The sequence below is a fragment of the Muntiacus reevesi genome, chromosome 11, assembly GCF_963930625.1.
Source record: "Muntiacus reevesi chromosome 11, mMunRee1.1, whole genome shotgun sequence".
Classification (NCBI taxonomy): Eukaryota; Metazoa; Chordata; class Mammalia; order Artiodactyla; family Cervidae; genus Muntiacus; species Muntiacus reevesi.
The window spans coordinates 71,258,636-71,283,486 of NC_089259.1; the positions used below are offsets into that span (position 1 = coordinate 71,258,636).

The 24,851-nt window shown below is 46.4% G+C and overlaps 1 protein-coding gene across 4 annotated transcripts in view; it reads left to right on the forward strand.

The window, feature by feature from the left end:
• The first annotated feature begins 523 nt into the window (after positions 1-523).
• MBNL2 (muscleblind like splicing regulator 2) overlaps positions 524-24,851 on the forward strand; it is a 164,384-nt gene continuing 140,056 nt past the window's right edge. The window contains exon 1 of one of the 4 annotated variants that reach the window (XM_065902263.1): positions 524-746. The gene's annotated coding sequence lies outside the window, so the exon portion shown is untranslated. The remainder of the gene's footprint in view (positions 747-24,851) is intronic. The other 3 variants (XM_065902262.1, XM_065902265.1, XM_065902264.1) reach the window with 3 other exon arrangements.

The window sequence follows — 24,851 nt, forward strand, 5'->3', positions numbered from 1 at the left end:
GCCTGTTTTGAATTGTGACCATGCACTTGGGTTAACTCGTTCCTCCTCAAGAGTGAAAATCAGATGCAAATGTTTTGCAAGGTGTATTCATTTCCACAGCAGACACGGAATTGTTTGCCTTTAAAAAAAAATAGATAGATAGATAGATGCTTTGTCCAATGGGATAACGACTTCAGTTTCATGCACAACCTGGAGGTCTCCTGAATCTGGCCGAGTTTTGTGTTTTCCGAAGTCTTCGCAGTGCCACCGCGGGCTCTGGGCTGGCTAGGCTTAGAGGGTGTTCTCGGGGAGCTGCCCCCTCTCTGCTCTGCCAATGACGTGCCACTTTGCCTCGGGGCTCTGACTGCCTTCCTCCGAGAGGGAAATTCCTCTTTCATCAGTATGGATGCACTGTTTTCACACACCGCAAGTGCAGTGTTGCTGTGTCCGTCGTCCAATGAGCGCCCGGTTCAGACGAGCAGCGCTGACGAGCTGGCTGGCGATTGGCTGCCCGCGGCGGGGCGGGGCTTGTCGGAAGGAAGGGCTGCAGCTTACAGCAACAGAGTTTAGACTGTCTTTGCTTCATCATCTGAAGGCAAAATTTTCCAGATACGGCAGACGGCTCCCAGAGTACAATCAGCAGGGAATGAGAACTATTTACATGGAAATTTCTTCCCCAGGATGCAGCGAAGAAACCGCGGCCGCTTGATTCTACCAGATGTTCCTGGGGTTACTGTAACAGAGAAGCAGAGCCAGAGCTAAACAAGGTAGGGAAATCGTCCCCCCGCCTCTCCTTTTTTTTCCCCCCTGAATGTTTGAAGAGTTTGCTGCAGTATGCTGCATTCCGTGTGTGTTGCTTCAGGAAGCCAGGGAAACCGGGTTCCACTAATTCAAACGAAATACTTGCAGGGGGGGACCCTGGAGTTTTACGTAACGTTTTGATTTGGAAAAAAAAAAAGAAATGGCCAAGCGTGAATCTCTGCCGCCTGTTTGGGGTGAAGCATAAAATGAGTTTTTATTTCAAAGAATAGAACCATTGATTACTCAACAGAAACCATTTGAATTCTTGGGGGCATTCTTATTTTCTGGTTCTAGAAAAAAATATTTTCAGACTGCCATAGTTAGCTCCCGAATAAATAAAGTTTACGTTGATCCTGCGATTTGAAACCGGGCTCGTGATTAAGGGGGTGGGGGGGGGGGCGGGAATACTTCCTGGTAAAGAATTATCGATGAAATGTTTTTTAAAGAAAAAAATACATCGACTTAGGGGATATTAGGGACCTACCTAGCTCTCCAATGCCATGGCTTTTAATTGAGTTTCAAAAGCACATTTTTAACAAGCCAGCTAGAGGTAGCTTTCTGACAAGTTTTCGATACTGTAGTTCAATGTTTACATTTCTTTTTCTGGCATGTCTGAGCCTTTGTTTCCAGCTTAAAAGTGGAACCATTATATTCAAAAGTAAAGCTGGGTTAATAATGCTTACTGCAATTATCTGATCTTTATGCATTTTTAATGAGAACACACAGCCAGCAGAATAATTTAATGAGGGCAGGCTAGCTTTTTAAAGCTGTGTTTTCACTGTGCCGAACCATATCAACTTTCTTGCCGAGAAGCAGCAGTGAGAAATGATGGAGAAGATTTATTTTTAACACACTTGGCCCAAGAGAAGGAAAGGATATATTTGTTAAAGAATTCTTTCTGCCCTTTTCCGTTTTAAATTTCTGCCAGGCATGAGGAAACTGTGCTTTTTTGTTAGGCCTCGGAAGCATATGTTTACAATAAATGTGTAACATTTTTAGAATAGTTAGCAAGCACTGAAGCGAAGAAAAGGAAAAAATTTGACTTGCCTAACCACTACTACCATGGTGAATGTTCTTTAAGAAACACCGCTGGCCTTTGAAAAAGACAAAGGTTAAGTGGAAAGATATTTGTTGACCGAATAGTATGTGCATTGCGAGGATAATAAAGTAGTAATAATAATAATAATAAAGAGGTTCTTAGAGCCTCTAAATAAGATGAAGTTTCTTCAGCCAGCTTGTCTGTTTTGTAAGGAGCAGTGGAAGTCCTCATTTAAATAAGGGCAATGCCACGTAGATTCTTCTAGACCCACTGTTTTTACTTTCAAGGAGAAGTGCAGGACACTCGCCCAGAACTTCTGACGTCATCTCCCAACTATTTTCTGCTGTGTGCTCTTTTATTCCAGCTCGTGGAGAGGAATATTTCTTTATGTCCTGGCTAGGAGCGTTCGGACTCTTCCTTGGCAGGTCTTGAGTTATGTCTTCATTTTCCCGTCCTTTCTGAAATCCTGAACCGATTCTCCAGCAGAAATAGGGCATCTCCTCCTACCTGCCTGCTCACGTCGGGCAGGTCGTTTGTCGGCAGGGCTCTGGCTGTGGCGGGGAGTGGACCGGCTCTGCTTCAGGCCTCGGTCCCCTCAGCTCAGCCTGTCTCTTGGCACCTGGGCGGACACCACCACCCAGGGGCCCCGTTGCCAGCTTCCCCCGGGGCCTCTCTTTAGGACCCAGGCTATGCCACCAAATTCACGGCTGGCAGTGATGGGGGGATCGGCTCCTCTGGTAGAAAGATCACCATGCGGTAGTGTCGATGGACCCAGGGAAGGGCGGTCCGGTGCAGCAGGCGCTTCGCCCCATGTCACAAGTGGCAGCCTTGGTTACAGCGATCCAGGGACGGTTCGTTTCTAATAGGGAGCCTTTCGGGGAAAGAATTTCCATTAGAACAGCCTGGAGTTCTGGGGAGTTCCCAGCCCTAGTTTGCACCCTCTTTAGGACTGCTTGGGTTGTATAGCCTCTAACAAGCACCCATCTCGTTTTTTTCTCTCCCTTAATAGAATTGATTAATACTTGCTAGACTTCCCTTTATACTTCTAGCATTTTGAGAGACCTTGACCTTGCATCCAAAAAAAAAAAGTTGTTTGTCTCTTGACACAGTGAGCTAGTTAAAAGGGATAAAACCACCCTATGAATGAAACTGTGGAAAATGCCTTACGGTGTTAAGATACAGAGTCATGGTTACAGAGCCCTTCACTCTACTTCACGTTCACGTAAAATTTTCTAGGGATATTCATCCTCAGACCACGACATAATTTCCAAGAAAATCAGAGCAGCGCTTGTGTGCGTGTTCTCATTTGATCTTGTGCAATATTACTAGAAGCTGTGCAGACCAGATCCTTTCAGACACAGGCCTTGTAGTACCCAAAGCATTTAGTGCTCTTTTTGCTTTGACTTGGGTAGGAAATGTGTGCAAGTGGAGTAAGAGAAAATGAGAGGAGGGGAGAAAAATACGCTTGTGAAATCTACTGGTTGTGTAGCGTCCCTGGTTAACAGCCTGCCTTCTGCCTGCTAGTTGTTTTAATTTGCTGTTGCTATGGTAAAAACAAATCAATATCACATGGCTACCAGCCAGTCCCGCTCGGGGCGTGCCATAGAGACTGGAGATCAGGTACTCACGATTCCAAGCAAGAACTGGGAGGAGAGGTTTTAGGTTCTGGGTTAAAGAGAATTCCTTATGGGGGACCGATGAGGCTCATGCTTGCGTGTGTTCTCTTCCTTTCTTCCGGCCGATAACAAGAAAAGATGGGTATTGTATGTCAACTGGACTAAAAAAAAAAAAAAAAAAGGAAAGGCATACTGGTTTGTTTACATTTTCCAAAATGACAAAACATGTCATCAACTTAGAAGGAGGTGGCTCCCGTGGGAAGTGGTAAAGGATGCTGATTGCTGAGGAGGTGGGACACCTTCAGGGCATGTTGGTTGTGAAAACGGAGTCTGGGGTCTTGAGCAGCTCCAGGTACAGCGCAGAAGAGCCGGTGGGTCACAAGCCATTGCGGTTGCCGTATCAGGCAGAGAAAGCCGCCTCCTCTGGGGAGCAGGTGGGCGGTGTTGGGTGGGTGAGGGGTGTTGTGGAAAGGTGGGAGGTGGGAGGCACCAACCGATGTCAGCCTGTAGCCGAGTCCCCAGAAAGCTGGATGTCCAGGGCAGAAGCTGGAGGGCAGAGCAGCACACACAGGGGCCCGGACACTGACCTCGTGTAAAACCTGCCTGAGCCCCAACCTGAAGGCCCAGCAAAGAAAGAGAAGTGGCTGTGAAGATGTCACGTGCCTGGCCATCCTTTCTGAAATGAACCAGTGGGCACAGATGTGCATGTGTGGAACAGGAAACTTGGTTCTCCATGCTCTGCTTTCTTGCAGAAGAAAGAGGCAGGAAGACTTGGTGGGTCTTTGTAAATTAGTTGCAATACTGTTTTTTTTCTCTCCAATAGTGTTAAACATAGTTGTTTCTTATGTTTGTTTTTTGTTGAATTTTTTTTTTTTTAATATGTGCAAACGGTTACTTGTAGCTGTGATGATATTCATGGTGAGAAGCCCAGGGTGGCGTCATGGCTGGTCTGCGTCAGGCGTGTGCCTCCATAGCTCAGCATTGTTGAGTGGAAGCTGGGCCCGGCTCTGTTGCTGAGAGTGAACACAGGTGTGAAAGAAACAGGGTGTCTTCTGTGAGCAGGAGCCACATTGCTGATGGTTAAGTTTTTGGCTGGCTTGCTCCCTTCAATATGGCAGAAATGCTTGATAATAAAAATGGACCCACCGATGTTACCTTAGCGCACAAAGAATGCATTGTCTCCGAGATCCTGGGTCGGTGTGTTCCATCAATCAGTCAACAAGTGTTTATTAAACACCTCTTGGCTCTTCTGGCTTTTGCTGTTTGGTTAGAACAAGTCAATTACCTAATACCTGCCTCTGAGTATGTGCAAAATATAGGACAGAAAGAAGCGATGCAAAATTGTAAGTTTCAAAGACTTTAATAATAACTTTATTGGGTAATGTTAATTTCACATTGTTAACCATCAGACGTTAATTGTAGGTTTTGAGACAGTTTTGGTGTTTGGGGGAGGATTAAGAGAAGGAATTTTGAGTTTTAAATATCTATCTGTAATTTCTTCACTTCTGCTGTATTTCTCAGCATAATATTGTTTAAATACAAGATGAGGAACAGGCATACTAGAATGCTGCCATCCAAATCCAAAATAGTAGGCCACTGAGAGCGATCGCCCAAGTCTCAGCAAGCTGAGAGTCAGCCCCGAAACGACTCGGGAACATGGGCTCATCATCTGAAAGCCTCAACCGTCAATCAGCCAGAGGAAATCCTAGCCCCTCTCCCACACTCCTGAGCCTCAGGGTGGCTGAGATCTCACTGTCCCCATACCAGCCAGGAAACCTGATTCCTGATCCTGGAGAGTTAAAATTCCACACCCCCCACCCTGTCCTTTTTTAAAAGCACAGGTACTTTAAAAAAAAAAAAAAATCAATTTCTTTTTTTAAACACAAAATTTTGGTTTGGTTTTGTTTTTCACCCTAACATCAAAATTAATGTAAATTCTCTGGGCACTGAAAAGCTGCGAGGGAAGGAACCCAGTTTGGGAAGAGCTCAGAGAAGACAGTGTAAGTGAGCCTCAAGAATTCTTTTTAGCAATGGGTCCTGGCAGGTACATAGACAGGTTCTGAGGTCTAGGAACATCGAGGCAAGCTGGATGCCGCAGAAAAACTTTGGGGCAGCGCAAGTGAAAGTGAAAGTTGCTCAGTCATGTCCGACTCTTTGTGACCCCATGGAATTCGCCATACCAGAATACTGAAGTGGGTAGCCTTTCCCTTCTCCAGGGGACCTTCCTAGCCCAGGGATCAAACCCAGGTCTCCCGCATTGAAGCGGATTCTTTACCAGCTGAGCCACAAGGAAGGTCCAAGAACCCTGGAGTGGGTAGCCTGTCCCTTCTCCAGCTGATCTTCCCGACCCCAGGAATCGAACCAGGGTCTCCTGCATTGCAGGTGGATTCTTTACCAACTCAGCCACTTCAGAGGATAGCAGGAAGAATCAGGAGACACCAAAGAGAGTAAAGGTCCCCGGGCCTGAGCAGTGTGCAGCCCATTCTCACTGGGAAACAAGACATTTACAAACAAGATAAAAATAGTTCTCAGTCTTGTCCGACTCCTTGCAACCCCATAGACTGTAGCCCACCAGGCTCCTCTGTCCATGGGATTTCCCAGGCAAGAGGATTGAAGTGGGTTGCCATTTTCTTCTCTAGGGGAATCTTTCCGACCCAGAGATCAAACCCGCATCTCCTGCCTTTCCTTCATTGGATTCTTTAGCACCGAGCCACACAGATCAGCACACAGATGCCTTCAGAAGAATGGTTAGCCTATGTACCTGTCCGTACCTTCTACGAAGGTCTTTCACAGACTTTATCTCAATTGACAGTTCCAATCTAGGTTTAGAAACTGGGAGCCTAAAATTAGAGCACTCCTGTGGGGACATGCTAGGTAAAGCTCCTGGCGGAGATGAGTTATAAACCGGATTTTTAAAACTTTTATTCACTGATTTTTTTTTTCAGTGCTTAATTGATTTGAATTTTGAAGAACAGGAAAAACTTACAAGTGCCCCTGGAACATGTGTGCACGTCTCTCTCTCGTGTCCTCAGATGCTTTCATGGACAAGGGCATTTATAACTAGTACAGTAGGCAGCCAGGTGCGGCCACGGAACAGGAGGGGCGGATGGTTGGCTTCGCTTTCCCAGCTCTGGCTGCTCAGAAGGCATTAGGGAACAAAACCGTACCCTGGCTGCATGCCCCAACCCAGCCACACAGTCGCAGCGTGAGCCTGGCTGCGACTGGCAGGAAGGTGTTCTAGGACATAAAATTCACAAAATCATTGTCAGTGGCTTACAGGTCAGAGAAGAACCAAAGTCGGCCATGAAAGCAAAATTCAAAGTACTCCATTTTCCTGTGAGAGCATCTCATTGAGTTCTCTTAAGCCTGTTAAAGGGGTGGGGGCAGAAATTAATATTTTAGTGGCAAGTGTTATAAGCTGTTTTACACACGTATCTTGTGTATTTTGAACCTTAAAGGACGTCCATGAATTAATGTTATCCCCACCAAGTTAGGGCTTCCCTAACTTTCCTAACTGGTGGTGCTGGTAGGAACCCACCTGCCAAGGCAGGAGATGTAAGAGATGTGTATTTGGCCCCTGGGCCGGGAAGATCCCCTGGAGGAGGAAATGGCAACCCACCCAGGATTCTTGCCTGGAGAATCCCCATGGACAGAGGAGCCTGGCGGGCTACAGTCCATGGGGTTGCAGAGTCAGACACAGCTGAAGTGATTTGGCACGCAGGCACAAACTGCAAAGTTAACGCTGACCAGTAGAAGTTCCGAAAGGTTCTGTAACACGCCGGTGATCCCACAGCTAGCATTTGGTGGAACCAAGATTTAAACTCAGACCTGATCATACCTCCGAGTCCTATAGAGAGACAGCACTATGTTTTTTCATCTGAGCAGTTAAGATTGAGAAGATAAAAATAATCTGCAGAAAGAAATGAAAGCTCAAGGTGAAAGGAGGAGGTTTATTATTTTAGAAATCTCAGATATACTTTACATAGTTTACATTATGATACCTAGATAATAGGTATGATAATGCTAGCAGTATCTTACGTCACATATCATTTCTGTTTTTATCCTTATCATATATCTTTTAATGGCCTTTTGTCCCCATCTTATAAATTCAAAACCAAATTTGCATTTTCAGTTAATTAATTGAGGTTAAGCCATGTGTTAAAAATCTCACTAACCAAAAATGCAAAAGTTGATCCTCAAAACTATGGGGATCTGTGCAAATGATATTTAATGAGATAAAATAGTCTTTAAATGAAATTACACTGCAGTCTGACTTGGAGTTTTCTTGCAGTGGATGTTGTGATGTGGACTAGAGCCCAACCCAAGCAATTTTGGGGAAGATAGTATGTTTTTAATTAAGATACGGAATTGTTTTCAAAAATCTATAAATTTCTGGCATCTCAAATGCAAGCTCCAATTAATCAACTAAAAAGTATTGGTGAAGTGTATATTGTATCAGTGATTTACTACTTATAATTTAAAATTTTGGGGGAGTTCAGGAAGGTAGAACTGCTTTGGGGCTGGAGAAGTAGATGAGACTTCAAGGTGAAGAGATATGTCCTCTGGCTCTGAATAGATGTGCTTTGTCTAGATCAGTGTTTCTAAAATGGGATGTCTACACCCCAAGCCTAGGGTCAGATCATTCCTTCGGTGAGGAAAGGAAACAGTTGAACTTAACATCTTATATATTATTTAGCTCATCCTTTTAAAATGTCAATTTCCTTGTATGTTTCATAATGTATGTAACATATTAGTATTATTATGCAAGTATAACATTTAAAAATAAGTAGATAACCTTATAGTGGTTGTTCCTGCACAGAAAGTATTTTTCTGATGGGATGGCATGCTTGGGTGCTAAGTCGTTCAATCATGTCCGACTCTTTGTGACCCCATGGACTGTAGCCCGCCAGGCTCCTGTGTCCATGGAATTCTGCAGGCAAGAATACTGGAATGGGTTGCCATGCCTCCCTGCAGGGGATCTTCCCAACCCAGGGGGGATCAAACCCACGTCTCTATGTCTCCTGCACTGGCAGGTAGGTTCTTTTCCACTAGCACCACCAGCGGTATGAGATCCAAAAAGTTTGGGGAGGGCAGTAGTCAGAATTAGAGAAAGGAAGATTATCTCAAGGAGGAACAGCTTGATGTGAGGGCCAGTGTAGAACTGAACTTTGAAGAACAGGGATTAAATATTGGGGAGTAGGGGAAATAAGTTTATTTTTTGACTGACTTTTATTGGAGTGTAGCTACTTTACAATGTTGTATTTCTGCTGTGCAGCAAAGTGAATCCGCTGTGTGTATACACATATGCACTCTTTTTTAGATTTCCTTTCCACTGGGGTCAACGCAGAGCATTGAATAGAGTTCCCTGTGCTATGCTGTAGGTTCTCATTAGTTGTCTACTTTATACGTAGTATCAACAGTATGTATATGTCAATCCCAATCTTACAATTCCTCTCACCCAGAAATTAGTTTAGATGGAGTCAGAGAAAATCAGAATATGAAGAACTACAGAGCCCTGTGGTGACTCAGACAGTAAAGAATTTACCTGCAATGCAGGAGACCTGGAAAGGGAATGGCAACCCACTTCCAGTAGTCTTGCCTGGAGAATTCCATGGACATAGGAGCCTGGTGGGCTGCAGTCCATGAGGTCACAAGAGAGTTGGACACAACTGAGTGACTAACATTTTCACTTTCACTTTTCAAAGAGCCATGTGGAGGAGTTTCATTTTTGTTAACATCATATCTAATGCTTTATATGGATTGAGCTTGTGAGATCAGGTCAGAGGTTAGAAAATTTGTAACAAGTGATGCCACCGGCCAGAAGACTTCTGCAATATTTCAGATGTCATGTGGGAAAGGAGTTGGATTAGAACGGCAGTGGGAGAATGGAGGAGAAAGGGCAAATCTGAAAGGTGTCTTGAAAGATAGCAGAGACTGGTGAGAACTTAGAAGAGCCAAAACGATGTTGGAGTTTCTGGCAGGAGAAATATCCGTGGATCCCAACAGAAAGTGGAGATAGGTGGGAAAGGGGACCGGTCAGTGGGAATGGGGTCAAGAGAGGGAGAGAGGATGAGTTTTGAGTCCTGATCATGGTGTTTTAGCTAATGATGGGTCACCCACGTGGGTCATCCATAGACATCTGACAACATAAAATGGAGAAAAGCTTAGGCACCAGGCTGCAAATGTAAACTTAGACACACCCGTGTGGAAGCCATCGTGGAGGCCAGGAGTGCTTACCACGTCCAAGAAGAAGGGAGCGTCAGTGGAGGCAGGCCGATGACCAAGGATGAGCCTTGGGGAGACTGCCAGGGCCCAGAAGAGAGCAAGAGGTAGCAAAGAACCACGAAAACAAGTACCCACAAAGGAGCAAAACTGTCTATCAGAAATGAGTAACTGAGACGGTTAAGCACATACCTGGTAAACACGGCTCCCGGCACATTGTCCTGCCGTGGATTCCCTCTCTGACGCGAGTGCTCAGGCCATGGCCCTCCTGGAGGCAGATATCAGCTCACTGCCATGGTGAGAGCAATAGAACACCAGATGGGTAAAGAGAATCTCCTCCTATGTATGTATATATATATATATATACACACACATATATATATGCACACACATACATATACACACATATTTATATATCTCATATCACATATATATCATATATATCTCATATATATCATCCTCTGCCACCCTCTTCTCACCCTTGCCTTCAATCTTTCCCAGCATCAGGGTCTTTTCCAATGACTCAGCTCTTCACATTGGGATGAGATGGTTAGACAGCATCAGTGACTCAATGGACATGAATTTGAGCAAATTCGGGGAGAGAGTGAAGGACAGGGAAGCCTAGCGTGCTGCAGTCCATGGGGTTGCAAAGAGTCATACACGAGTTAACAACTGAGCAACAAAAACAACACACACACACACACGCACATACACTTGAATATTTAGAGTGAGTCTTCACTAATAATCAAAAGAAATCATTTAAAACTGACAATTATCAACATGCATGCATCTGTATCTCAAAATATACATTTTGAGGGTCTAATTGGTTAGGACAGTCATTCCAGAGTGATTGGAGGTACCGCTGGACACTAGGCTCCCTGTCGTTGAAGACCCAGGGTCCATTCATTCCCAGCTCCGAGGTCTCAGTTGAATCAGCTGTAAGGACTGCCTTGAAAAAACTGAGAAGGTACCCACGTGCCTACCATGAGAAAATCAGAGCGTCACTCCTCAGACCGTCATGTGCACACCACTTCCCTGGGAATCTAAGTGAAATGGTATAGAGTCTGATCCAGTCGATCCAGAGTGGGGTTTGAGATGCTGCCTGCCTAACAAACTCCGAGGTGAGGAAGATGACCCTCATGGCTCGTCCGGAAGGCTCTATAGCACTTTGCTGGCATGAACATCGATGGTGGTGGATTTCTGAGTCTGAGATGGTTTTTGTGGAGCCTCTGCAGGGCTGAGGGCCGGGACTTGCCTCCTCCACACAGGAGACCTTTCCAGGCTGCCCGGGCTCAGACTGGAGCTAAGGTTGAGCCTGTCCCACGAGGCTGGCCACAACGCTGCTATGGTCCAGGCTCTGAAGGTGGACCTTCGGCGTTTCCAGCATCTTTGTGGTCACAGCAGCCGATGTCTGTGGATGGCCCCCATGCCCGCAATGGCTGTCTCTTCTTTGTGGACACAGACTTTCACCAGTTCCCTAGGAGACTTACTCACAGCCTCCAGGGAAGGCTGGTTTGTCTGTTTACATGTCTGCTCCAGAGATATTTTTTTTTTCCTACCAAATATCCATGTTCAAAATCAGCCATAGACTTTTCCCTCTTGATGGTGGTCAGAGCCAGAGCCTGCAGGCCCGACGGCCTCAGTGGATCAGTCTGGGGACCCCTGACCAACTCAGCATTTCCCTTAAGATAATGCTGGTTCTTCCTCCAAAGAACAGGAAGAGTGTAGAGGAAGTGTTATGTGCAGTTAACATTTAAAAAAATGCTAGTTCTGAAGTTGTGTGCAATGAGTAAAGACATTAAGTGAGATGGCAGCTGTCTTAGATGGTGGCTTCAGTGAACATCCAGGCCTGATCATGGACAATCTGAGGTCTTGTTTCATGTCCGTCTTTCTTTCCTGCCCTTGAGGGCTTCATTTTTCTGTTTGTTCAGCCTGGGGCCTCCTCTTTCCTGGGCCAGGAGTCCTGCTAACCTGATTTAGAGGAAGTCTGCCCTGCCCAACTGCCCATTTAGTCCACACACAGATGGCCAGTACTTTTATGCATTTTTAATTTACCCAATAACATTTGAAGGCCGAAAGGCACCAAGTTTTTATTGAGTTTATTGAGTGCCTACTATATGCCAAGCCCTCTGCTGAGAGCTTTATGTGCATCAAGTCAGTTAAACCTTTTTATGAAGAGAATGAAGTCCCAGGAGGCTGTGTGCTTTGCCAAGGTCACACATGAACAAGCGACAGAGCAAGGCTGAGAGTCCAGCTGGCGCATCTCCAAACACCCAGACCTTTTCCAACGGCACTTCCTCGGGGGGTAGCAACAAAAAAGGGATTTGCTTTAGAAAAACTTCTCTCACGTTTGCATGAACTGTTAGCAGAATTCACTAAACGGTTAAGTAACACGCAAACAGGCAAGTCCTGGCAGGCTGCTCCAGCATGAGTTTAGCGTTAGCCGTGAATCAAGTCCTCACGGAGGACCTGGGAAATCACCCAGGACACTGGAGCATCGTCTCCGTGACACGCTGTGAAGAGTGGACCTCTTCCTCACCCCGAGTTTTCGCCATGTCTGAGTGCGCACGTGCAGAGGAAGAAGCTTAAGACCTTGGCCGAGGTGTCCTCCAGACGCTGTCAGTGGATAACGTGCAGTGGTGAGGTCTGTACAGAAGTGAGGTGATTTGTGTTGTTGTGGTTTTACCACCCAGACTTTGCTGTTGTTGAGTCGCCAAGTCACGTCCGACTCTTTGCGACCCCATGGACGTTCCTCACCATCTCCCGGAGTTCACCCAAGTTCATGTCCCTTGAATCAGTGATGCTCTGAGGACCTGGAAGACCCTTTGCCTTTCCATCAGTGTCTCCGTTTCCAGGCAGGGCTGTTCCACTCACGTGGGTCACGCATTCTCCAACAAGGATGCGTGGTCCTCTCTGGCTGCATCCCCTGACCATCCTCACGTACCAGGCTCTCCTGTCTTGCTCTGCAGGCTCCTGAGCTGACCCGTGGCCTCTTCTCTCTGCCAGGGTTGTACCTGGCATCCCTACTAAATGGCATACGGAGGCCCCACGTCTCTAGGGTTCTGGTCACACCTGGCTCTCACCTGGGGGAAAGGATGGTTTATTTACCGCCTCAGGAAGCCCATCATTTGAACCCTGCAGTATCAGCTTCCTGGCAGCCACCACAAAGACCATCCCCTCAGGAAACAAAACAAGCCCTATCTCCAGAGTTTCCTTGTTTCTTTTCTTCAAAGTCCCCTGTTGCAACTAAGCTGCAATTAAGAGGCAGGATCAAAGGGACTGGCGGCCTCTGGGGCTGTGGGACCCATGCAGAGCTTTGCCCTTTTTTAACTCTTTGCTTTCTGTGACCTGCTCCTTCCACCGTGTCTTTGTTCCCCTGGGTGTTCAGGTATCAGAAGGGGGAGCCGAAGGGAGACGGGTGAGAGTCGGTGGAGCAGCTTTGCACACCTTCCCCGATTCTGAGGGCCACACAGCTGACAGAACCCCAAGCGTCAGATGAAAGCAGTGGGGTGCCCCGTTGGAAGGAGTTGGTGGGGTTCCTGTCTACCCTCCACCACGGTGCTGCCCGGCAGTTTCTAACTGCGGCCCGTCCGTCTCGATGATCACGACCCCATGATGCGTGCAGACCACAGCCTTTCAGTATTAAATCCTTCCCTGTGCTGAGATGCGAGGTGACTCCCCAAGCCCTCCACTGCTCAGCCCGTGTTCAGGCCTTTGGGATGCCCCCCCGAGAATCAAATACCCCGTCAGCGGGTGAGCCCCTTCATGTAGCTTCCTCCGATAGGAGCGCTTAGCGCCGCCGGTCATTTTCAGGAAGTGATACTTTTCTTTATGCAACCTAAGACCCGCAGTTTTTCTGGCAGCTTTGTCGTATTGGTGAGCCTTATCGCTGCTGTACTTGAACCTTGAACCAGCTGTAGGGGAGAGAAAGGGGTGAGGTTCTCCCTGTTCCCTCAGCTCTGTTCAGGCCTGAGTGCAGTGGGGAAAAACTGATGGATAGGGGCAGGATGGGGGAGGGACAGCCAGCTTCCCCGATGGCATGGAACGATTGAAAATTGACTTCCGTTCCGATGGGGGGCTTTAGGCACTCCTGAAATAGCAGGCGAGTTCCTGGGCATTGACCTGCAAAACTACCCATAGAATGATTGATAAATATAGATAAGAGATAGATGATAGATTTAGATTAATATAGAGATAACACACTCATATTATCTATATAATACATCACATCTGTTAATCTAGATGGGGCTTCCCTGGTGGCTCAGATGGTAAAGAATTCGCCTGCAGTACCGGAGACTGAGGTTTGATCACTGGGACGGGATGATCTCCTGGAAAAGGAAATGACAACCCACTCTGGTTTTCTTGCCTGGAGAATCCCATGAACAAAGGAGTCTGGTGGGCTACAGTCCATGGGGTCGCAAAGAGTAGGACACGACTGAGCAACTAAGCGCGCACACACACACACACACACACACACATTGATCTAGATATAGATTAATAAAGATACAGATACAGATAGATATAGATTTAGGGTAATATATGTAGATCGATGGTTATAGATATAGATTAATAATTATATACACAGAAGAGATAGGTAGATAAAAATATAGATAAATGTATATACAAATAGCTACAGATATAGATTAGTGTATATATATAGATAGATAGGTCTAGATTGATGGATAGATGACAGAGTGATAGATACACAGCTTGAACACCACACTGAGGCCCTTTTCAGAGGTAAAGTACCTGGTTTGGGCTTGTGCTGTGCTGTGTTTGTCTGGCCCAACAGAAAGGTGATCATTTTAGCAGTGGCCCCGAGCCCTCCCAAGTTTCTCTGCAGCTCCCAGCACAGTCCTTAGCAGCTTAGACACACACTCAGCCTTCGGTAGATGCCAAGGTCACCGAAGGAACTAATTAATCCCAGCTCCCGTCGACAGCAGGCTGCACTAACCCGCCCTCCTTCCTCGAGCAGGAGAAAGCGGGAAGGATTTACTCCCTCCATTCTGCCCAGGCCTACTCAGGGCCGCCCTGAGCAAATAAAGAGAAGGGGGGAGGTTGGCAAACCGTTTTCCCAATGAGCTGACCAGGCTTCATCTAGAGAAAGCCCAGAGAGGGCCTGTTCTAAGACTTTAAGACTTGAGGGGAGATAAGCCCGCCAGTTTTTCTTAGGAAAATTCCCAGGTTGATATTTAACCTGAAGGTCCCTGGGTTCCTACTCCATCACAACGCTGCTTTTTTTTTTTTAAACTACTAGTTTCACTAATGTCCTTTAAACTCAGCCAACCGTCTTCGCTGCACTGAAAATTTGCCTTTTTAATTGAAACTGCAAATTTTCCAGCTGACCACGAGGGAACCTGAAATTTGTTCCCCCTCAGGGTGAAGCTGACGTTGTATAACCCAGACCACACTAAATAATTGATCAGAGAAATTCATTGAGGGGAGGGGTGATTTTTGGCAACACCGATGGGCCAACCGCTCAAAATGGGAGGCTGGGGAAGGTTGCGATTCAGACATCGGGGATCCACGAGTTAATATCCATCCCCTTAGCCAGATACATGTTGGGTCTTGAGTTAATTGTTCTGCGGCTGCGGATTTTTATTTGAAGTTCTGATCCTTTCCTTTAGCGCAGAAAGTCACCGAGAAGCTCTGACATGGCCCGCGTGCTTTATCAGGTCAGCAGTCCATGGTCAGTGGGTCCTCCCAGGCCCCCCGAAGCTTCCAGCACAGGACGGGCATCAGTCTGGAGTTAGTCTCCCCTTACACAGTTTGGCAGAACCAGCAAATCCTGGAGTTAGGTTTGTGACACTCTCCATCTTGTTCTCTGGTTCAAAACCAGAAAAAAAAAAATCAAAACCATATGTGCAATACAGTATCAGGCTTCCAGTGAACATTGTGCTAGGAAATAATGATCGGAGACCCAGCCACGAATCCGAAGGCTTGGGAAGGGGGAGCCGACCTGCCCCAGCAGGTAGGGACGGGCGATGCTGCGTGCTTCCTTTCTCAAAATGGCACGTCGCTGGAAGGCGTCCAGCCTCTAATGGGGAAAGCAGAGAGGCTTCATCTACTGACTTATTTCCCTCCTTCACATCTTCCTTCTTCCCCTCACATTTTCAGGATTGAAAATTAGAAACACTTTTCTCCTACACACAAAATTACTCCCTCACACACACTTTTTTTTTTTTCTGCTTTGAAATGGCAATTGCTGCCAGAAAAGGTCTCTCTCTCTCTCTCTCCCCCTTTTAAAGTATTTTTAAAGTATTTATTTATTTGGCTGAACCAGGTCTTAATTGCAACACGTGGGTTCTTTAATCTTCATTGCAGCACGTGGGACCTTTTTAGTTGCGGCATGTGGGATCTGGTTCCCTGACCAGGAAACGGACCTGGTCCCCCTGCACTGGGAGAGTGGAGTCTTAGCCACTGCATGGCTAGGGAAGTTCCCAGAAAAAGGTTTCTCAAAAAACACATGCTCTCCTGGCCAGAACAGTTGAAGGGTTGACTTCAGCTGTAGCCAGCTCGTTAGACATGACTAGCGAGGGAGAAGGCTCACCCTTTGTGGAAAGCAAGATATGACGGAAAGGGAAGCCAAAGGTATATCCAGGGTCCTGCTAGGAGTTATTGCCCAATCTGGGTGTGCATTATCCAATGTGCTCAGCTGATGGAAATCCAGCGAGCTGGACACTTAGGATAAGGGGTGAGGCCTTTTGGTCTTTCCTGCCTTTAGGAAGAAAGTTTTAAATGTAGCTGGTTGTCTGGCACTGTTCTAAAGGGAGAACTAGTCGGAAGGTTCCCCTATTTCCTTCTTTTATTTCCACTCGACGTCTCCCCACCTTGGGCTTCCCTGGTGACTCAGATGGTAAAGAATCTGCCTGCAATGCAGGAGATCCGGGTTTGATCCCCGGGTCGGGAAGATCCCCTGGAGAAGGGAATGGCAACCCACTCCAGTATTCTTGCCTGGAGAATCCCATGGACAGAGGAGCCTGGTGGGCTACAGTCCATAGGTTTGCAAAGAGTCGGACATGACTGAGCAACTAACACACACTCCCCACCTTACCTCTTTCTCTCCTAAACTTCTGAACTTCCGAGATGGGGCTCCGTCTCCACCAATAACAAGAACCGTGAAGCCATATAATATCTTACTCCTTGGCCAGTGGAAGTTAATGCTTCAAATACAAACTTGAAATCATCAGTGAATAATAACGATGATAATCATGATGGAAATCGTAATCATAAGGCCACTTTGTCATGGTGCACATTGTTACGTGCACTTTTCTCTCCCTGTTTTTGCTTTGTTTACAAACACATGAAAGTTTTGCTTCAAGGACTTTTTGAAAAATCTTATTTGTTAGTCAAGATTAGTGGAAGAAAGGGACACCCTGGGGACCCCAGATGAAAGTGCCCTTTGCCCTTTCAAGGGAGTGCAGGTCTCAAAAGATAAATAAGGGTGGCTGAGAGTAGCCAGGATCCAGAGCTTGCGAATTGTTAACATGAGTCGGAATCCTGGGTTCCCTTACTTAATTAGAATGAACAGGAGTTACCAGGTCACTTGGAACTTTGATCTCCTGGTTGGCATAAATCAAGATCACCATGCCGCATCTCGGGGCTTTTGTGACGACCTGGTGAAACAAGGTAATCGGAAGTACCCTGCACAGCGTGAAAGCCCCAGTGTCAGGGGGAGAGAGAGGATTGCTGTTAATTTAGTCTTCACCTGTTTGGCCAGGGCACATGTATTCTATTGAGTGAAATTTTCTTGGTAACAGAAAAATCTGCAGAGAAAAAGAATGCTGTGTGTAAGGTCAAGGTCTTTGGTGTTCCTCATTTCCTTTTTTCTCATGGAATTTATGCTCTAGAATAACAGATAAGATATATAAGTAAATCTTCACGGTGAAGGTAATCCGTGCCTCATGGGAGGTATAAGGTGCCTTCCCAGGAGATTAGCTGTTGCCCACGTGAGTCAGGGAAGGCTTCCTGGAGGAGACAGCCTCTGATGGGCATATGAAGGAAGGGCCAGACCGCGGGTGCATGCATTCGAGGAGCACCCAGGCCGGTGTCCACAGAGCAGGGGGCAGAGTCCAGGAAGTACTCACAGGGGCACAGCTGAAATGTTTGAAGGACCCTGAATGCCATACTATGGATTCTGAACTTTATTCAGAGTGTGAACCGTTTGTGAGCAGGTGAGTGATGGGGTGAGACCCTGCTTGAGGGGGATTGTTCTGTGAGCATAGCTTAGAGCCAACACTACGGGCACCCCAGCGTCATGGAGGCACGAGCTGGAGTGGTGGCAGTGAGACTTGGTGGGAGGTGATGCCCAGAATCAGGGGCAGCATCCTAAGATGGTGGGGAGGACTCACGGAAGCCGAGGGAGAAGCAAGGACTCTGTGAACTGGGTTGCAGGAACCTTCATGATGCCAGTGAGAACCCCGCAGAAGGAGTGGGGAGGGAAGGAGATGGTTCTGGATCATCGGAAGATTGAAGTGAGGCTGCAGTGTTCTCGTGGAAGCGTCGGTCATGGAGTGCAGAGCTCCGTGTCATTTGGGACTCATCCACAGAGGAGCCGTACCTGGGCTCATAAAAGGAGTTGAGATCCCATAAGGAAGCAAGTGTGATCTAGAAGGTGGGTGACAGCACAGGCTTAGGGAATGCTTACAGTTGAGGGGATTTCCTAGACACACTCCCACAGGCAAAGAAATCCAACATGAAGACCATTTCAGAGGACAGGTGCTTTTTGGGACAGGTGTGTGGGCCTCTGGACATCTCCAGCTGCCTTTAGGTCTGTGAGAAGAGATTGGGATGTTCACTCTGCCCAAAAATAATGCTAATCAGTGATAACAGTGATAGCAAGGCTTCCTTGGTGGCTCAGACAGTAAAGAATCTGCCTGCAGTGCAGGAGACCCTGGTTTGATCCCTGGGTTGGGAAGATCCCCTGGAAAATGGGATAGCTACCCACTTCAGCATTCTTGCCTGAAGAATCCCATGGACGGAGGAGCCTGGCAGGCTCCAGTCCATAGGCACAAAGTCAGACATGACTGAGTGACTAACTCAACACAATGATAACAGTATGAATGTGTATCACTGTTCATCATCCTGAGACCAGACGATAATGGAAGATAATGCCAGATCCTAAACAAAGTTCAGGAAAGATGAGTACTGAGGCAGATGTCACAAGAGGCATTTTTGGAGCGTGGTGACCGGGCAGCTGATCAGCAAGGAACCAGAAGAGCGGAAAGTTAAAACATCCAGGGAGGGGGTGTGGGGAATTTAGAGCAGCCAAAGGAGAGATGAAGTAAGCAGAGGGGAAACAGGGTTAAGATAAGAGGGTCTCTGTTCGCAGGAAAGTGGGCTGGGCAGGCGATGGCACCTGGTGTGCCTTGAAGCCAGACGAGGCTGCAGTGGATAGACAGGCTGAGACTGCCAGGGAGTAATAGTGTTTGAAAATGTGTAGAAACAGGTCTGATCCTGCTGTAACAGGAAAGGGGGAAATCATCAGATATGTTTGAAGGAAGGTAGGTATAAGCTGAGGTTTAAATGCTTCTCCAGGGAGACTCTGAGAGACCTTTGCCTTGAAATGAATCTTTCTCTATTCAAAGCAACCATCATGGGGTGATGCCAACACACTGCATCGATCCCCAACTATTAATTAAAGATGAGCCTTGCATCATTGAAGGCTTAACTAAAATACAGTGACAGCCACTGCTTTCTAAAGTGCCCCGCCGATGTTCTTTGTTGTTCCTTTGTTATTTAGTCGTTCTTCTTAGCTGTTCCCTTTATCTCACTGGGTTCAGCAAACAGATAATTCATGGGCCTAACACTCTTTTTCAAGATCACAGTCTGTCAGTAGAGATGGTCACATGTGAAGTATTTTTAAAGCCTCCTTATTTGAGCAACCTCCATGCAGTTGAAACCCATGTCTGGTAAGAAGTAGGTGTTCAATAAATGTTTGTGGGACATGATTCAGTGAAATATTTTTTAACTGAGACAGTCCTTTCTAGAGATGATTATTAACCGTGAGTCATACTTACAGAAATGCATAGTCCATCATCCACCCAAATATACCCAGAAGTTTCTGTCACAGACGCAGAGAGAATTCATCCCCTGCCCCCCGCCACCAGATTGTGTACATTTGTATGAAATTGTGTTTTAGTACTGAAGAGGGGCCAGCTAAACCTCGACCCCTTCAGCCAGAGCTCTTTTTTTTTTTTTCATTTAAACATCAGAGAAGAAGTATTGCTGATGAAGGCAACAGAGAGATATCAAGGGTGAGATGCATCAACCAGGGAGTTATCTGGAGCGCCCTAACTTTTAAAATAAGTCTCAGTTGCTTAATTGCTGTAGGACAGAGCCTTCTGATTACATTCAGCTGCACAGAATGTACAGCACGTCTCACAAAATGGATTGGCCTATTTATTCGCCCTTGAGGGCCACTTGAAAACTAAGTCAAAGATAAACATGCCCACAGTCCAGGCCAGAATGAGCTCTTGTAGCCATTGGGACAAGGTCAGATTTCTGTAACCACATGGACTGCCCCACCCAGCTCTGTCCATAGGAGAAGAAAGAGGTTGTTCTTTCCGAGTGCATCTCAAAATCCCTTACTGGTTACTCCAAACGCTGGTTTCACCGGCTGCACAGACTCTTGGGAAGCTTGTTAAAAGAACAGATAACAGATTCCTAGGCCTCAGCCTCTGAGATTCCAACTTGAGACATCCTGGGTTGGGACCCAGGAATCAGCATTTATTGCAAGACCACAGAGTGATTTGTACACAAATGAGAGAGAGAGACCTCCTGGCCCAAAGGTTAAGAGAGAATTCAAGCCCTGCGTTCATATTCTGGCTAGACCACAGACTAAATGCACAACTTCAGGCAAATTAAAAAATGTGTTTGAATATGTTTTCTCATCTTTGAAATGAAGGTAGTCATTTCCACTTCTCGGGATGATGGGTAGAGCTATAGATTACACAAATAGATAACTGGGTTTATTCTCTACTGCACAGAATAAACACTCAGTACAGAATATTTGGGTATATTTCTCTGGGTGAACATAAAGCTAGAGGGGACTAATCTCCAGTTAATGCTACGGACCCTCTATACAATTCCGGAAAGAGTAGGGCTTCACCATGATTTTTTCTTCAGTTTCTCCAAGTCTTGATATCACTCACCAGGAGTTAGTTCACTGTTTTCTCAGCAAAATGCAAGAAGGCTTTATATTCTACAAAATAATACTATACCAGACTTTTGGAGAAGACTTATATTTGGTAGGGATGATAAGACACTGGAGCATGTTACCGTGGACTAAAGGAATGTTTTTGCTTTGAAAATGGGAGGACTAGGCCACTTTCGAGAACTTTCATACTGTGAAGCTCTCAGCCCAGCTCCTGATCACCTGTGCCTTGAGATGTTTCGGCAAAGATAAAAGTGATTCTGTCCCCACTCAGGCTGCTGTTAGGTCATTCAGACAGAAGGTAACTGGCCCACATGGGGACCAAAGTCCTGATCTTACACTTTTGGAATGAATGAATGAGCAAATGAATTTCCTCTGAGACCCAGATATACACCCAACAGCTGCCAGTCCATTTTGGTCCTCTGGTCCCTGAGGAAAGGATGGTCCTTTGTTGCTTGGAGAATAAATAAGCAGAGATTTCTCCAAGGTGTTTCCTGCAACCACACACTCCTTCCTTCCTGGATGTAGTGACCCAGTTGCCTGTGTTGGAAGGCTCAGTGTCACATGTCCAGTTTTTTTCCCACCGAGAAGCCATCAACAGCAGAAGTATTTTCACAAGTTAGGTGCTTGCTGGCGCTCCAGGTCATGAGATCTGGGTCACACACAGACAGGAGGAGAGAAGTGTGGAGCTGAGTCCATTTGATCTATACACAGGGAGCAATCACAGAAAAGTGAAAAAGAAATTTTAAAAGTGGGGGTGGAATGCAGAGAGAAATTTATGATACTCTGGGATAGAAAGTCTCAGTTTCAGCTCAGGATATCTACAAATCTTCCAGTTCATTGTGAATCATTTTCAAGAGGCTCATTCTCTCTACTTAGAGCATACTGATTAAAAGCCAACTGTGTGCCTGTCCGCAGATGCTTCAGAAAGCAAGCAAAACAAAGATGATTGATAGCCAGCAGTCGCACTGAGGTGTTAAGACACACACATGCATACACATCTTGAACACACACACACGAGCGCACAATGGAGAATCTGACTGTAACTCTGTTTGGATTAAGGGCCCCAGGCACTTACTGCTTAATCTGTGGAGGGAAAAGCCATCAGAGTTAGACCAACTGGGCCTGACTCCAATTGGAGGGACCCCGGGTTGAGAAGGATGCCTGGATTTAGATAACTTCGAAGGAGAGCGGAAGACGTCCCATATCAAAGGAAATGGTTCAAACAAAAGCCAATAGGAGGAAATGAGCTCTCATTGTGTGTACACATGGGGCTCCACAGAAAGGAAACTGCCTGATTCAGGACACTTCCGACGCCTCCTGAAGCTGCGAGGAAAGACGTGTGTTCCCACAGCCCGGAGGAGGTGTCTCTCAACCCAGGGCTGGCCACAGTGAAAAATGGGTAGGACTTTCGATTACAAAACGTATCCTTGGAAGCCTAGACAGTATTTTCCTATGCTTCTATGGATGTTTGTAGATAAGAAAACCTAGGGAGCAGGCACATGGGTAAAGCTCATTCACTGTTCAGGGTCCATCAGCCATCTGAGACATAGCCTCTGCCTTGCAGGGCCACCTCCTTTCCACAAGGCCGCTGTTGTCTCCCTGGGGTGGATCAGGCCAACTGGGATGAGGTTCCTAGATCAGTTCAGGCCCCTCTGTTAGACAGTAGTAGCATCAGCAGTCTTGCAGCCTGCTGTCATCCATCTGAACTACAGTCCTGACCATGAGCTTTTGATTTCACAGGATACAGTGTGGTCCTGTCTGGTGCTTGTTCTGGGCCCCATGGGGAACATAGATGTATATATGACATTCCCAGTACTCAGGGACTTTAGTGTCCCGAAGAGGATCAGTCATTCTAGTAAACAATAAGAAATAGGAATTTCCCTGGTCCCTGGAGACCCTGAAGTAGGGGTGGAGTGGGGCACCTAAGAATTGTTTAAAAGGCATGGAATGAGCAGGACTTGTTTTTTTTTTTTTCACCTTTGTGTTATTTGATTGACACTTTGAGTACAGTCAAGCTTGAGTCCGTGAGATACTACTGTAAGAGGCATGTATTACTCAGTCATCCTCTGAAAGTGGTGCTGGTGGAATGAGAAATGACAGAAGACTTAAGTAGGGCTCCATGCCCAGCGCCCGGCCAGTCCCTCTCCCCCAGGCTGAGAGGATGCGCTCCTCTGGAGGGGTCGCCATTGGCCTCCACCTCAACCCCCAGAGCTTTAGCACAAGCTCAGGCAGCCTCTGCTCCATCTTCCCCCACGTGACTGTCTGCAGCCGTGGCCAGGAAGCAGGTGCAGACAGTGGATGTGGGAGAGAAAGTGGATCACAGGCCAGTGCTCCTTGAATACATCAGGTTTCACTGCACCTTAGGCAGATGGATTTCCAGTTCACTGTGGAGAACGGAAAATTAAGCCCTTAAATTTCCTTAGCAATTGCTCTCTACCCCTCGGGTCCTTTATTTCTTTGGTCCGTCCATCAGTCAGCAGACCCCAGGTGAGCACCCAGATGCTGTTCTGGGTGCTGGGCTAGAAAGAGGTGTTAGCCTGGCACCTGGGCTCAGGTGGCTCATGTTCTAACTGGATTCAACATAAAGGTCAACATCAAGGACAAGAGGACTCAGGTTAGCGGGGGGTACAGTGGGCAGGAAGAGTGTCTTTCTGGGGCAGTGGGGGTGGGGGAACAGGGCCGGGAAGGACTTCCCAAGAAGAGACATTTGAATGGGGGCCTTGTAGGAAGCATCCAATGACAGCCAGCGAAGAAGGGGGAGAAGGCTGTCACCATCTCCTCATTATGAGCTCCTTCTAATTAGTGGCTTCTGAGGCTTATCAAGGCTCATCTAGATACTAAAACTAATAGGCAGTGAGGTTTTTGTTTCATTTTGCCTCTTTCCTCCTACCTTCCAAGGGGAAAAACACATGAATTAAACAGTTATTTTGCCAGCAAATAGTATAATATGGATGCACCGAAATAAGGCTGTTTTATTCAGCATGGATAGGGCTAAATATTTAGGGAAAATTTTTGTCCTGCAGCCTAGATCTTGTTTTGTTATCATTTGTCAGAAGCAGCAGGGGAAAGAGTTGAAGTGAAGCTTCTCTACAGATACCTACTTGTTCTCCACACACCGTCAAAAATGCAAGAAAAGAAACCGCACCCTTCTGCTCCATTGTGGTGTAGACTCTCTCTTGCCCTCCCGGCTGGCCCAAAATGACAAAATAAAAAAAAACACAGTCCATCTCACATGACATTGGATAATGCTGGTTTCAAAATTCCTCATAGTTTAAAGGCCTTAGCGTTACAGGGTTAGGTCCTAGAAATGCTTGTAAAATTCCAATGCGATTCTTCAGTTGTGTTTGCTTTCTTTCAAATATTACCACACGCCCCAAGAAAAACCGCACTCGTGAAAATAGATGCAGCAAATTTAAGTTTACTCGTGTTTCAAACAGGCTGATTTTTTTCTTTTTTAATCCTGAATAAACACAGGCTATCATTTTAAGAGCAACAAATTGAGAGAGAAAGAGAGAAAAAGAGGCCAGAACCCAGTAATACTGCTGAGTAGATCCTGATCAGACAGGGGAACACGCCGTCTGGTAAGGAAAATATGGAAACGAAACAGAGACAAGTCAACTTAAATTCAGGTTGATCCCACCAGCCATTGAAGTTCACTGAGAACCGTGAAACTTTGGCTTTTTCGTGTATTAACAGCGCTTTTGTGCCTTTGTTTTACCATGTAGACCAGCTGATAATGTGCCTTGCTCCTCACTGACTTTGCAATCTCATTCTTTGCCACAGATATAATGGCCTGTTTGTTTTGCCACTGATGCACACTGGCCAAAGAATCAGACATTTGTTTTGCAGTGCTTGTTTTGAAGAAATCAGCTCTCGGTACATCTTCCCACTGCCCTTAAAAACAGAAGCTTATCTGGGTGACAGGCACCCCAGGTAGCCTTCCATTTATCCACTACTATAGAAAATGAAATTGAAACATAATAAAAATTCATTTCAATCTAATGACTGAAGAGCCCGAATTAGAGACCACTCATAA